Source organism: Pongo pygmaeus, chromosome 2 (genome assembly GCF_028885625.2).
Source record: "Pongo pygmaeus isolate AG05252 chromosome 2, NHGRI_mPonPyg2-v2.0_pri, whole genome shotgun sequence".
Lineage (NCBI taxonomy): Eukaryota > Metazoa > Chordata > Mammalia > Primates > Hominidae > Pongo > Pongo pygmaeus.
This window is the reverse complement of record NC_085930.1, coordinates 57,343,186-57,356,237: the sequence shown is the minus strand read 5'-3', so window position 1 is coordinate 57,356,237 and position 13,052 is coordinate 57,343,186. Positions and strand designations below refer to the sequence as shown.

The 13,052-nt window shown below is 44.2% G+C and overlaps 1 protein-coding gene across 17 annotated transcripts in view; it reads right to left on the bottom strand.

The window, feature by feature from the left end:
- The window catches only part of KALRN (kalirin RhoGEF kinase), a 700,623-nt gene that overhangs the window by 177,686 nt on the left and 509,885 nt on the right, over positions 1–13,052 (bottom strand). The gene's annotated exons all lie outside the window — the stretch shown is intronic.

Below are 13,052 nucleotides of genomic sequence, written 5' to 3'. Positions count from 1 at the left end.
TTGTGAGCCCTCCCTTGGCTGCAACAGTCAATAACATCTTCACTCCTGCTTAGCTAGGAGCCAGCAGGACCCCCAAGCATCTGCCTCTTTCTGGGTCAGTTGCTGAGCTCCACCACCATGAGCCCATCTCCAGCTGTGCTGGCACCACCCCAGATCCAGCACATGTACCCAGCAATGAGTAGAATTGGTAGCAGCAACAGAAAGGGTTCCCAGCATCTTAAAGCATCTTCATGTCAAGTTTTTGCCTTCAGCAAATTACTGTTAGGGTTTCCCCTTATCCCTGACCTTATCTTCTTCAGTGTAAAGATAGGCCTTTATCTATGACCCCATACTTTCCATTTGCTCAGGTTAACACACTTACTGGGTAAGTCCTAATGTGATTTTCTGCTCCCATCTGCTATTGTTGGTTGGTTTTGCTTTGGGACTGACTGCTACCCCATGCCTCACCTCTGGTTCATGACATCATGCCTCCTTTATCTCCTCCTCTCACCATCCTCTCTGGATACCAACTACCATGACATGCGCTCTAGGGAACACTTTGTACTGTTCCCTTGACCATGTGCATGGTTTATGATCCAGCTTCATCTTAGCTTCTTTTTTTTTTTTTTTAAGACAGAGTCTGGCTCTGTTGCACAGGCTGGAGTGCAGTGGCGCGATCTCAGCTCACTGCAAGCTCCACCTCCTGGGTTCACGCCATTCTCCTGGCTCAGCCTCCCGAGTAGCTGGGACTACAGGCACCTGCCACCACGCCCAGCTAATTTTTCGTATTTTTAGTAGAGACGGGGTTTCACCGTGTTAGCCAGGGTGGTCTTGATATCCTGACCTCATGATCCACCCGCCTCGGCCTCCCAAAGTGCTGGGATTACAGGCATGAGCCACTGCGCCTGGTCTTAACTTCTTAATTTTCAATTCAGACCAGCTCTCCAGGGACAAAAAGAGTAAAGGCAGAGGTCTAGTGGCACTAAGTAGCCACTAGAGGGAAGCAAAAGCTAGGCTTTTCTAAAGGAAACACGTGCTTGGGTTCCTTGATCAGAAGACTGGTCCCAAAGAGACTCTCACTACTCTGGCTAGGGCAACCACCAGCCCGCAGAGGAAATACAAGACAAAAAAAATTGCATACAGTAGGTGGCACATATTGGGGGCCCAACACATGTTTCCTGGATGAAATTCCTAAATTTAGAAATTAGAAAGCAGAGACTAGGGCAAGTAATGGGATCTGATCACAAAACTAGGTAGCATCAGGGCCCAGTCTTGCAGATTCTCTTTCCCTTACCCTGTTCCAGGCCTCTTCCTCTTCCTCCCTCCCAGCTCCCTCCACTATAGCTCAGCCCAGATGAACTACCTGTCCATCTCAATCTCAAAACATTTTTGGAGAAACTGCAGTCATTTGAGACTCTTTTCTCTACCCCTTATATCTGATCTATCATTTAGTCCTGCAAAGTTATTAAGTCTTTCCTTTGTCTCTTGGAAGCCCCTATGCTCATCCAGGTGTTCATCACCCACCTCTACATTACTGCAGGTGTCTCCTCATTAACTGGTCTCTCCCACTCTCCGTTCTTCTCATAACACTCTCTAATTTCAGAATTTACATGGGCTCTGCCATCCTCATCCTGGCATTCAAAGCCCTTCATAACACTTCCCCACTCACTTCTTCAACCCCAGCTTCCACTACTTGTCTGTGTATTTTAAGTGCTTGATCTCTTGAGGGTGCCCCAAATGTGTCCTGGCCATTTCTGCCTCTGGACTTCCTTGGATGGGCAATGTTCCATCTCAATTGTTTCCCTTTTCCTCTCCAGACCTTGTCTTTCCTGCTTTTGGAGGTCAAGTACAACTCTCAATTCCCCACCTCTCTCACATTCTTTGACAGTGATCTCTACAGTGATGTCCCCTTCCTGGGACTAATTTTGTTCATCCTACACATTTTAACACTGAAGCAGTGAAAAGGACATATTTTGGACGGCTTGTGTGTATATATGTATATATTATAAAACTTGTGTGTATATACTATAAAACTAAAATAAAACAGTATTCCCTATTTGGCTTACTGAATAGTCATTTTTAGAGTGGCTTCTTAGTTTTATCACTTTTCTCCTATTTTATGGCATTGTTTCAACAATAAGGCATCCCAGAGCTCTGTGTTTGGCATTAGTCACAAGGACCCGTGTGTGTGTGTGTGTGTGAGATTGTGTGTGTGAGATTGTGAGTGTGTGTGTGATTGTGTATGTGATTGTGTGTGTGTGTGTGTGTGTTGGCTTCTTGGGGTTTTCTTTCCTTAAAAACAAAAGTATTTCTAGTCCATAATCTGTGTTTCAATTGGCAGTGGCAAGATAGAGGAGGCTGAGGGAATTGGTAAGTCTAGGAGCTTGCTAGACTACATCATGGTGATTTATAATCTGGGTTTTGAACTCAGCAGCCCTGAGTCTGAATTCAAGTTCCACCACTGACTAGCTGTGTTAGCTGTGTTACTGTAGAAATGTTAAAGATATAAGTTCTCTTTCTAAGCTTCAGTTCCTCGTCAATAATATTAGAACACTCAGTTCAGTTCCCACATCACACTCTGGGGACTGTTGTGGGGTGGGGGGAGGGGGGAGGGATAGCATTGAGAGATATACCTAATGCTAGATGACGAGTTGGTGGGTGCAGCGCACCAGCATGGCACATGTATACATATGTAACTTACCTGCACATTGCGCACATGTACCATAAAACCTAAAGTATAATAATAACAATAATAATAATAATAAAAGAAAAAAAAAAAAGAACACTCAGTTCAGTTCCTCATTCAAAAAGATTAAGATAAGTACCAACTTAATAGGGCTGCTATTTCAATTAAAGATTATCATGCATGGGACCAGGCACGGTGGTTCATGCCTATAATCCCAGCACTTTGGGAGGCTGAGGCAGGCAGATCACCTGAGGTAAGGAGTTTGAGACCAGCCTAGCCAAGATGGTGAAACCTCGTCTCTACTAAAAATACAAAAATTAGCCGGGAGTAGTGGCACACGCCTGTAATCCCAGCTTCTTGAGTGGCTGAGGCAGGAAAATCACTTGAACCCAGGAGGTGGAGGTTGCAGTGAGCTGAGATTGTGCCATTGCTCTCCAGCCTGAGCAACAAGAGTGAAACTCCATCTCAAACAAAATAAAACAGAAAGATTATAATGCATGTGAACACTTGATATCTACTTAATGGCTGTTGTTATTATTTGGTGTGATTGAGTCACTGAGGGCACATGGAATACCCCCTTCTAGACCTTCTGCCTGTCCCATTGTCCTGCTGAATGGCTCAGTAGTGCTGAGCAGAGAGGGTTCAGAAGAATTGGACAGTTTTGCCTTCCATTTGATAGCTGTAAGAGATGGGGGCTAGATATTATGGGAGATAATTAAACTGTAGGTCCCATTAGAATATTTGGGCTAGATTTAAGATTTAATAGCTATGGCAAAATACAAAGTCAAGATGGCAGACCCTCCAAAAACTGGGAAGAGAGGGCAATTTTATCTTCCTTTAAATGTAAGTCAACCATACCAATATGGATTGAGAGCAACCAGATAGTTTCAGAGAAAGCAGAGAAAGTTCTACTTATCTTATAAATTTTTACAATTCTTTCTTTCCTGTACCCCTTCCCCTGTAGTTAGGAGTTTGGTATCTAGAAACAGCCAGCTTGACTTGAAATATGTCCTGGACAAAATATTATAACAAAGAAAGTGAACAAGGACTTGGTGATGAAAACTTAGGCCCTTGGGAACACCAACCACGCTCTCTGAGAGTTCCTTGTGGCAGTGCTTAGATGGAGAGCAAATTTCTTTTTATCTTTAGGAAAAAACAGAACCTGGAGGAACACTTGGGCAAGTTATAGAAAACCTGGAAATGGCCCCTGTGAGAAGGCTCCTATGCCCCCATTTTAGCAAACAGGGAGAAGTATGAGCTCCTAGTTATGGAGATGGTCAATAGTATCAACCTCACAACATGTTTGGTATATGTAACAGAAAAAAAAGAGAGTCCCCTGCTTGAGCCAAAAAGTTTGGTATACATAGAGGTAAGGGGGTGGCTGGGGGGTGGGGAGGGGCACAACCATAACCAGCATCATGACAGGGGAGCCACATTGTAACCATCAGATATCCTTTCTCCCTTCCTGCTCTCCTGGGACTTTAGCTACAGGCAACGTATTGGATTCCAATCTAGAGACAGTCACTCTGGGTACAGGTTGGGCATGGTGGCTCATGCCCTATAACCCTAGCACTTTGGGAGGCCCAGGCAGGAGGATTGCTTCAGGCCAAGAGTTCAAGACCAGCCTAGGCAACACAGCAAGACCCTGCCTCTACAAAAATAAAAAAATTAGTTGGCATGGTGGTACGAGCCTGTAGAACCAGCTACTCAGGAGGCTGAGGTGGGGGGATTGCTTGAGCCCTGGAGTTGGAGGCTGCAGTGAGCTATGATTGTGCCACTGCACTCCAGCCTAGATGACCAAGTGAGACCTTGTCTCTAAAAAATACTAAATAAATAAAAATTATTTTGGTCTGGCACAGTGGATTATACCTACAATCCCAGCACTTTGAGAAGCCCAGGCAGGAGGATAGCTTGAGGCCAGAAGTTCGAGGCCAGCCTGGGCAACACAGTGAGACCCTTGTCTCTATAAAAATAAATAAATACAATTTAAAATAAATTAAAATAGAATTTAAAAAAGAGGTGCTCCTCTCCTGGTGCTTTGACCACCCCTTCTGGAGGGTTTTGGTTGACTTCAAACCAATTTGGTTTCTGAAAGGAAGAGACTGCATAGAAAGTTCTCCTTTAAGGCTGACTTCAAGTTCCTTGTTCATTCATTCACTCATTCGTTCATTCAACAAATCCGTGTGAGTATTCTGCCTCTGGATTCATAGCCAGGACAGAATGTAGTTCCCAAATACCTGCCCCAAGCCCACAGACATGTATCCCCAGCATATATGGGCCAGAATGTCTCTGTATTCTCGAAGTTCTCTCACGACTAAGACCTTCCTAAACTGCATTTTCACCAACCTCCTCCACCTGCTTCTCATCTCCCTGAAAAGGCTTCACTAGACTCTGATACCTACAAGAGATCCTTCCGAGACACTCCCTATCTCCTTTCAGCTGCATCTAAGATGGATCCACACTGGGCGCTTTTGACTCTAAGGCCATCGCCTATATTGTGAGGGTACAAGGTTTCCATGGTGAAGGAGGCATTCTGACTTTGTACTTCTCTATCCCTAACCCCCAACCCAACTTCCACAACAACCCTCTTCTATATTGGAGTCCATATGAAGTCACTGTTAAAATCACCACTGTCTGCCTTTCTTTCCTTCTCTCTCTCACACTCTTTTTATTGACATAAGGTCTCACTCTATCACCCAGGCTGGAGTGCAGTGGCATGACCACGGTTTATTGCAGCCTTGACCTCCCAGGTTCAAGTGATCCCCCCAGCTCAGCCTCCCAAGTAGCTGGGACTACAAGGTACATGCCACCATACCTGGCTAATTTTTTTTTTTTTTTTTTGAGAGATGCGGTTGCCAGAGCTGGTCTTGAACTCTTGGGCGCAAATGATCTGCCCACCTCCCAAATTACCGGGATTACAGGTGTGACTGGCCATATCACTGCCTTTCAATCACTAAGCACTTTGACAAAGTAACAGAGTTGTCAACACAAAGGACAATGGTGGTTATCTTCTTTTGAAAATGGCCATTTTATTTAAAAAATGGGATTAGTGGCCAAGTGCCTTCCCTTTCCCATAATAAGTTACTCTCCAGGTTTTCTAGTTGCTTCTGTTTATATTAAGGGAACTAGAACAAGGGAGACAACTGAGGGAAAAAATTCCTATGTGTGATCTCTGCTTTCTCAACCATAATGCATCTCTTTTTCTCAGTCACGTGTGGGAGGGGTTATGTTCTGAGCTTGGGCTGAGAGATTTCAGAGTTAAGATGGTTGCTGTCCTTATCTAAAATAATGTTCCTTTAGAGAGGTCTGGGCTCTCTAGGACATCCAAGAAGGTCCATCAAGGTGAGGCTGCATCATAAAGTCTCAGCCAGCATCCCATACCTTCCTTAATGGGGACGCTGAACAGAGGTTACATGACACATCCACAATTAAGGTGGGATAGCCCCCTCACAGCAGGTGGGGCCCAACCCCCTGCCCTGGCCTCTGGGCTGAGGTTGTTGAGACCCAGCCCAGAGACTCCATCTCTTCTAGCAAAGGGCAGGAAGCAGAGATCCCTCACTCCTGGGCTCTAGGACAGTCATGTCCCTGTGTGAGCTTCCCACACTGCCTACAGTTGCTGCCAGCAGCAATGAAATGGATTCTTGAAAAACATCTCAGCATATAATATTTGAGAAAAGAAAAATACCCTACACATCAGGGACCCTTGAAATTATAGCAAGAAATTTATGATTCATTCCCTAGGCATAAAACTACTGTGTTACAGCCACTACCAATGCCACTGAATTTCCCAGTGTCTAATGTTGACCTCAGGCCCGCCAGCAAAGGAGGAGGAACATAAGAGACCTCAATATTTAGAGGCTTTTACATTTCCTATACAAAAAAAAGAGCAAATGAAGAGTGAAGAGCTAGCTGCTACAGTAAAAGAGGTAGGATTATTGGTCAATGTGTAGCAAATCAAATGTTAGGTAATATAGGAATTGTGGGAACCTTCCTGGTATCACATATTCTTACATGCAGCAAGATCATAGAGAAAAAGCATGGATATCACTCCTGGCCTTAAAATTTAAGTGGGTTCCCTTTGTGTATAATAAAATCTTAACTCCTTCACAAACATCCTCTAGTACTTGCCTTTCTGATCTCACCTTATTCCACAGCAACTACAGTCTACAGGCCCAGCCACACAGTGGCTTTGGTGAGCTTCCCTTCTGCCTAGAGCACCCTACCCTCCAGTCCACATCTGCCAAGTTGTCCTGCCCCTTTAGGATTGAGCTCAATTTCCATACTAACTGATTAATTATCTTACTGATTCATTGAACAATACTTACGAAGTGCTTATTATGTGCCAGGCACTCCTTTAGGCCCTGGGGATACAGCGCTGAACACAACAAACACTTTTGCCCTCATGGAGTTTGTATTCTTGAGGATGTAATCAAGATAATGACAAAATAATCAAGATGTTACATAGTGAGATCTATATCTATATATCTATATTGATATAGATATATAGATATAGATCTACAGATATACATAGATATATCTGTATCTATATCGATATAGATGTATTGATATAGATTGTTTTGTTTTGTTTTGTTTTGAGATGGAGCTCTGTTGCCCAGGCTGGAGGGCAGTAGCGCAATTTCCTCTCACTGCAACCTCCGCCTCCCAGGTACAAGCGATTCTCCTGTCTCAGCCTCCCAAGTAGCTGGGATTACAGGCACCCACCACCACACCTGACTCATTTTTGTATTTTTAGTAGAGACAGGGTTTTGCCATGTTGGCTAGGCTGGTCCCGAACTCCTGAACTCAGGTAATCTGCCCGCCTTGGCCTCCCATAGTGCTGGGATTACAGGCATGAGCCACTGCACCTGGCCCCCTTGTGAGAAGTATTGAAGGGAAAAATAAAGCAAGGAAAGGGTATGAAAAGTTCCAGTGTGCATGTATGGTAATGGAGTGGTTTGCATATCTTCTGCAAGGCTTTACAAACCCCACAGCTACTGAATTGTTTCCTTCCTTCATGTTCCCAACGCACATGATAGTTTCCTTTATTACAGTATTTAACATAAGCTTAGGTATCTCCATGACAGTATTTAATGTAAGCTTCCATGTTATTTATATATGGGCTAGTTACACATATGGATCATGCTCTGCAACTAGAGTTAGGGTACCTAGAGGCTTTGTACCTTCAAACCCCTGCCCCTAGACATGATTTACATAGCATCTTTCACTCAGTGTTTCCTGAATTGAAAGAAAACTCTGCCCACAGAAGTCAGAATCTAATGCACCCTTGCTTCTGTTTTTCCCTTGTCTTTCTTTTCTTATACCGTTCTCTCCTTGTTTTACCCTTTTGTTCGCATTAGAGGTTTTCTCAATATTATCCTGAGAAGACATCCTTATAAATTAATTTCTCTTCTACTAATTACTGCTGAATGAGAATTATCTTTCATCAAGTAATTGAGAAAAAAAAAAACCTGCTGATTTCTGATGGAAACTCATTTATAAACAAAATGCCACATTAAAGGAAACCTTCTGTGGTGTTTTGAAAATACGTCCACAAGGCCAGGTGCAGTGGCTCACGCCTGTAATCCCAGCACTTTGGGAGGCTGAGGTGGGCGGATCACGAGGTCAGGAGATCGAGACCATTCTGGCTAACACGGTGAAACCCCGTCTCTACTCAAAATACAAAAAATTAGCCGGGCGTGGTGGCAGGCACCTGTAGTCCCAGCTACTCGGGAGGCTGAGGCAGGAGAATGGTGTGAACCCGGGAGGCGGAGCTTGCAGTGAGCCGAGATCACGCCACTGCACTCCAGCCTGGGCAACAGAGTGAGATTCCATCTCAAAAAAAAAAAAAAAGTCCGTAATTTTTTTTAATACCTCACCCTTCAGGGATTGGTGGAATTGAATTCCTCTCTCCTCTACTTGAGTGTGGGCTGGGTTTAGTGACTACTTCGAATGTGTAGAATATGGGGAAGTTTGATGCGTGACCTCTGAAACTAGGGGATAAAAGGCATTGCTGCTTCCTCCTTGCTCTCTACTGAATCACTCACTCCGGGGGAAGCCAGCCACCGTGTCGTGAGGACATTCAAGCAGCCCTAGAGAGAGGTCCGCAAGGTGAGAAACTGAGGCCGCCTGCCGACAGCCATGTGAGGTAGCCACCTTGGAAGCAGATCTAGCCCCAGTCAAACCTCCAGATGCCTGCAGCTCCAAGCAACACCTTGACTATCGCCTCACAAGAAACCCTGGGCCAGAAACACCAGGCAAAGCCAATCTTGGATTTCTGACCCACAGAAACTACTACATAATAAATATTGTTTTAAGTCTCTAAGTTTTGAAGTAATTTGTTAGGGAGCAATAGATAATTGAGTGAGTGTTACTCTGGTACTATCAGTGACATTGAGGAAGTCAATTAACCTCTTTAAGCCTTAGTTCCTCATCTGCAAATAAAGGGAGTTTGGGTCGGAGCACTCTGAGGAATGCCAGTGCTAACAACTTATTCTCTCTGAACAAAGCACTCCAGGAATAATGCAGTTTGGGTCAGCTATGTGTAAAGGGTAACAACCTTGAGCTCTCTGGGCTATTTCTGCAGATTCTGACAACAAGGGGTAGTCATCTGAACCCAGAGGTACAAGCTTTGTGCAGGAAAGTGATATTCAATTTAGAAAGGGATATCCAAAAATCCTACAAATGGAATATTTTATGCTTCGAGGGACTTACAGGAGGTAATATAATATGCTTTACATGGGTGTGGTGCTTCATAGTTGACAAAGTGTTTTCATGTGTATCATTTCATTTAACCCTTATAAATCCCCATTTTACAGACAGAAAGTTGAGGCTCAAAGTTGCTCCAAGTCACACGGCTACTAAGTTCCAGAGTTGAAAACTGAATCACAAACTCTTTGTTGTTAAATTTTATTTTCCATTACTTTCAGCCGCCTCCCTGATGATTTACTTATTTTATTTTGATTATAATATTAAATTAAGCAGGCCAAGGACATTGTTTAACATGGCCACAACCCCTTCTACAAGAAGCTGCCCTGCTTATAGGCGACAAGGCCTGCTGACAAGGCAGGCCTGAGGCAGCAGCATCTTCTATCACATAATGCCAGTCCATTCTGTGCCCACAGGTGATTGGACTAGGGTGGGCACTTGGCCCATGAAAAGCTACCCTGAAGGCTGACCTGTGACAAGTGACATGGCCTGGGGCAAAAGAAGATCTGGGCTTTTTTTTTTTTTTTTTTTTGAGACAGTGTCTCCCTCTGTAACCCAGGCTGGAGTGCAGTGGCACCATCTCGGCTCACTGCAACTCCCACCTCCTGGGTTCAAGCAATTCTCCTGCCTCAGCCTCCCGAGTAGCCGGAACTACAGGTGTGCACCACCACACCCAGCTAATTTTTGCTTTTTTTTTTTTTTTTTTTTTAGTAGAGATGGGGTTTCACCACATTGGCCAGGCTGATCTCAAACTTCTGACCTCAAGTGATCAGAAGTGAAATCCCAAAGTGCTGGGATTACTGGCGTAAGCCACTGTGCCCGGCCAATCTGGGTTATCTTGAGAGAGCTCTTTTCCAAGCAACTAAATGAATTTAACTAAAATTGGTAGGACTGATGTAAAATTAGCAAAATAAAACTGTGTGGTTATAAAGGTCCAAGAATTATATGGGTTTTCTTTTTTTAAAAAATTTTAATTTTAATTTTTTTAATAGAGTCTCACTCTGCCACCAGGGCTGGAGTGCAGTGGTGTGATCTTGGCTCACTGCAACCTCTGCCTCCTGGGTTCAAGCAATCCTCCTGCCTCAGCCTCCTGAGTAGCTGGGATTACAGGTGTGTGCCATCATGCCTAGCTGATTTTCAGTATTTTCAGTAGAGACGGGGTTTCACCATGTTGGCCATTTTGGTCTCAAACTCCTGACCTCAAGTGATCCACCTACTTCAGCCTCCCAAAGTGCTGGAATTACAGGCGCGAGCCACCATGCCCAGCTGAATCATAAGGGTTTTCTAAAACAAAACACATATACACAAGGACCTTCATGAATTCTGACAGTTAGGTAACAAAAACAGTTCTGTCGCCAAAGACGGCTTGCATTTTATGCCACCAAGATACAGGAAATAAGCTCCACTCCCTCACAGAACAAGCTGTGACTAGGAACTAACCAACTGTTTTTCAGTTTTTAAGAAACTGTTTCCAACTGTGCTAAAGAGGTGACAGTCAGCCCAGAGTAATAGGGAGAACAATTAATACTTACATAGTTCCTAAGCTCTGCTGTTGGGGGTTGACTGGCATGCAGCTAGGGAACATGATCGTGAACCCCTAAATGTCAGTTGTGATGGACATAAACCAGTGCCTCACATAAGGCTTAGTTTTGGTAAGTGGTGCCCATGGAGTGGCCCTTGATCTGCCAAAAAATTGACCTTCACAGCACCATGACAGAGAGATACAATGTCAAGAGTTCTGGACTAAAAATGAAGAGCCCTGGATATGATTCCCAGCTCTGTGGCTTGGACAAGCAACTTTAACTTTCTAAGCCATGGTTATTGCATCTGTAAAACAAAACGGTTGGACTAAAAGATTTTCAAGGTCCACTCCAGCTCTCCAAAATTGTGTATATGTATGATTCAGAGTCTCAAATACCTGTGCATGGCTACCCACCCAGCTAGCCATTCACCTTACACCTATGGTAACCATGTTATCATATTATGTCTAAAAAATTCCCAAATGAGAAACCAAGAAACATGGTCTGGCTACACGACAGATTTCTTTAAAATAAGAACTGTTCCATAAACTGCTTTATATATAGACCTGGGCTCATGGCTAACCTGACATATATTTTTCTTCTAAAAGGGCCTGAATGGGTGACTAAAAATAAAAGGGACTTCTTTGCATAGGTCATTTATCACATATGCATTTATAATAATTTAAAGTATTAAATGTGGCCGGGTGCAGTGGCTTACACCTGTAATCCTAGCACTGGGAGGCCAAGGTGGGTGGAATGCTTGAGCATAGGAGTTTGAGACCAGCCTGGGCAACATGGCAAAACCCTGTCTCTATAAAAAATACAAAAATTAACACAAAAATTAGCCAGGTGTGGTGGCAGGCACCTGTAATCCCAGCTAATCGGGAGGCTGAGGCAGGAGAATCACTTGAACCTGGGAGGCAGAGGTTGCAGTGAGTCAAATTCATGCCACTACACTCCAGCCTGGGTGACAGAGTGAGACGCTGTCTCAAAAAAAAAAAAAAAAAAATTAGCTTGGTGCGGTGATGCATGCCTATAATCCCAGCTATTGGGGAGGCTGAGGTGGGCAGATCAGTTGAGCCTGGGAGGTCAAGGCTGCAATGAGCTGAGATCACACCACTGCACTCCAGCCTGGGCAACAGAATGAGACCTATCTCAAAAAAAACACAAAACGATACAAATACAGTCAAATGTACAAAAATATACAAAACTCTGACTCTTGCTCTTTTTTTTCTCCCTTCCTTCCTTTAAAAGAATCTGGAAAACCCAAGGCTTGTCTAGCTTCTTTCTCTCAGGTTTTCCTATAAAAACACCAGTGGTCATAGTCCTTTCTTTATTCAGCACTTCACTAAACCTCTGGGCAAAGTATCTGCATTCCCCTCTGTTTTGCTTTGTGCTGAGCCATAGAGCTTGCAGCCTGCCAGGGGTGTGCAGGTGCGTCTGGTGGGTCTCAATGAGTTGGGTGCTCAGCTGCTGCAAAGTTAGATAATTATTGTCATGCTCATCCTTCCTAATGGAACAATGGTCGATGTTTTAAAGCTTCCAGGCTTCTACCTCTCAGATGGGAGAGGATTTGGAATTTTGTGGTCTATCTCCCTCAGAGGATCAATGCATTTTAGAGAGAAGATCTATCAGCCCCCAGAAGGCACAGAAAGCCTAAGTGCATGTGGGAGGTTTGCACTGCATTTTAATATCCCTGAAACAGGGTGGTAAGTAGATTTTTTCTTCTAAAACCCTCTCAATACCCATTTTAGAGCATTTCCTGAAATCCCCATCTGACTGCTTCCCTCGGCTCCCCTTCCTCTGGCAGGCTACAGATCACGTCCCCATAGTTGCATCTTTGGGAGTGGCATGCGCAGCCGTCAGGGCTGCACAGATCTCAGTGGCACTTTCACAGTGAACTGCACCAGCCCCCCAGGCACCATGCGACAGCATAGTAGAAATGGCAGGAGGAGCACTGGGCTATGAGTCAAGAGTCTGGATGGCCATCTAGTTCTGCCCCTATGTGGACAGTGATCTTGGGCAAGCCACTGACTCTCTCCAGACCTATTTCTTCATCTATAAAACAAATCTTCAAAAAAAGATCTAAAAGCATTCTTAAGGTCTAACTTAGTGTTCCAATTCGCAGCTTTCCCCAGGCAGAATTACAAGGTGGAGATGCC